Source organism: Gavialis gangeticus, unplaced genomic scaffold, assembly GCF_001723915.1.
Source record: "Gavialis gangeticus isolate Ggan-Ray unplaced genomic scaffold, GavGan_comp1, whole genome shotgun sequence".
Classification (NCBI taxonomy): Eukaryota; Metazoa; Chordata; order Crocodylia; family Gavialidae; genus Gavialis; species Gavialis gangeticus.
The window spans coordinates 22,018,876-22,021,752 of NW_017729011.1; positions in this window are offsets into that span (position 1 = coordinate 22,018,876).

Here is a 2,877-nt window from a genome sequence, read left to right on the forward strand (position 1 = left end):
TCATCATTACCGGGCCTCCAAATTATTCTAGTGTTGATTAAATTAGTAAATGCAATCACAATCTGAAGCGAGTTAATTGAGAGAATTTATTTGGCCCTGACAGTTTTATGCATGTTTGATTAAGTATTATAAGGTTTGTTTTTGATTTTGCATAATTTAACTTTAAATCCTGCACTGGGGGGGCCCATCAACTATTAATGACCAAAATAAACTCTTTTAAGATGCATATATTTATGATTTATTTCTAAACGCAATATCTTCCAGATTTTTTTTGTTCTGTTGCCAAAGTGACAAATATGTTTAAAGTAATATTTTGAGCCATTTGGTTCATGCTATAAATCTTCTGAAATGTATACAATTCATTAAAAGTTTTGAAAGAAGTACAAGTTAGCATTTATATTGCAACAAGTGACATATAAATGTGTATGTTTGTCTTCTAAGCATGCCATAAAATACATCAGCACTAGCTGGTCGTTTTGACTGGTACTAATGGCCCGCTCTCTGGGCCGATGATAAGTTTCATCACAAATCTTTGATCCTGTCAACACAAAACTGTTCAATCAACAGGAATATGAGTTGTGTCTTTAGTAAAATTAGCACAGGAAAGAAATACAGCCGATAGCCTCACCGGAGTGTGTGTGGGCAGGCTCTCTTTGGGATGAACTTATGAGCATTTGTTTGGGATCCCAGCTCTTTGAATGTCAAAGCTTCAGTTCCTGCTGGGCCCTGGGACATTATATTTATAAGGATGCACATTCATTTAGACAGCAAAGTAGCTGAGGTATCTCAAGCAGAAAAGTGGATCCCGCTGCCTGCTTTTTGCAATTGAGGCCCGGGAAATTAAAAATAAAAGTTTCAGTCTTCACACACCGTGGGATGCGCTGCAGGTCATTCCTTCTGCATGCATTCCAGCCTGATTCCTGGAGTTGCTTAGTAGCTCAGGCTAAGGATTGGGCTTATCCTAGAACTTATCAAAGGCATTTTTCAATCATAGCTCTAGCAGAGGAAGTGATGTGGGATAAGCAAGGGGGCCACTCTTGGATGTCTGTGGGTGCTGCTCTTTCACCTTGGAGAAGCACTCAGAAGTCTCCCCAGCATTTTCCAGAGCAAAAGATGGGAAGACAAGGCTGAGATGGGGGCATAATGTTGTTCTGTGCTAGCTGCATGTTCCCTCCATCCTAAGAACTCATTCCCGGGAATGACAGGAGGAGATAAATGGAAGGCGGCTCTTTTGCTAATCGGAGTCACAGAACAGATGTTTCCAGTTTCAGGCTACTGGGAAAATGTATGGACTTTGCACCTCCCCTTCTTCCTCCCACCAGAAGGTACGTGGGAGAACAAACATGACAAGCTGTTAGGAGTACACTGCCGCCTATTGCCCTTGATTTTCATTTTCCACAGGGAACATCAAGCGCTCTGGTCACTCGTCCTATCAGCAGAACAAAAATTCCCTGCAGTGTAGATGTCACCTAGGGAGACCACGAAGTTTACCCCTGAGACAGAGCGTGCTGTCATCGCACACTGGTACCCTGCCGGGTGTCTGACCTTGTGCCTTTGAGTGCCTGCGTGCACGCTGTCTTAGTATAACAGATGATTCACATTTATGAACATTCACAGCTAATGCTTGGCCAGCCACTGAGACTTAAACAACCACAAGATGCAAACCAATGTTTCTTCGCCTTTCCCTCCCTTCAGGATACAGGCAACCCCCGCTTAGCACTCTGAATTGGTTCCTGAAAAAATGAGCGTTAAGCGAAATGGAAAGTATTTGACGACCCGAGATGGCAACCATGGGGCACGTGTGAGCCTGGCATGAGCGTTCACGTGGGCTTGGCATGAGGAAGCATGCGTGTGCATGCCTGTCACGAGCATGCATGCAGGAACGTCATGATACAAGCTGGCAATTGCAAGCATTATAACAAAACTCGCTCAGCGCTAAGTGTCAATTTAAAATGCGCGTTATAGCGCTAAGCGGGGGTTGCCTGTACCCCGATTCGTGGACCATCACATGCGATGTGACGCCACCGAGACCTGGTGCAGATGTGCAATATCTTTAAAATAGCCTCACCAAAAAGCAGTTTAGGGCCATCCCCGATGTTGCCGCGGTCAGCTCATTTCTAAATTATTTCATTCCACTTACTCATGCGATTTCGAGACACAAGTCGTCATCGGGAACCGACCCAGCCGGAGCCGCGCGGCCAAATGGGGTTTGTCTAGCCGCTGGGTCAGCTCTTGAGACCACGGTTTCTGGAGGGTGAGCTGACCAGGCTGAATTTGTCCATCCTTAGATGCATTGACAATCAGCGGAAGGCTAATTCGGGGGCTGGACTCAATGGTCTCGCGAGGTCCCTTCCAGTCCTAATGTCTATGAAGTAAACGTGGGGTTCAGGCGAATTCATAGCGCTCACCTGACGCTTGTTCGGGATCGATATCTAGCACAAGGCTGCGCAGGCTGAAGCAGACGCTGCTTTCGCTGCTTCTGACCAAGCGAGCTTCAGCTTGAAATTACTTTGGTTAGTGTGTAAGGTGCGAAGGGGCAGCGAGCTGGGCCTGACCGGGTTTTCCCTGCTCCGCTTGCGGTCTTTCAGGTCTGGTTCAGAGCTGCCTCATCTGGCGCATCTGCAGTATGGGCGCAAGGCCTGGCTCGGCCAGCCCCTTGAGGGACCAGGGCCTCGCTCCAGGACTGTCTCGTGGCCACGTCACTTTCATGCCGCGCGTGAACCGCGCCATAAATGCCCCGTAGGCCCGGCAGGTGGCGCCGCGGTGGCAGCCAGGCTGCGTTGCCCGGGCGACGGCGCCGCCCCGCCCCCCGCCGCAGCGCCTCTTCCGGCGGCGCTGGTTGTTGACGCCATCACTCCGCGCCACGGCGTTTTCCCT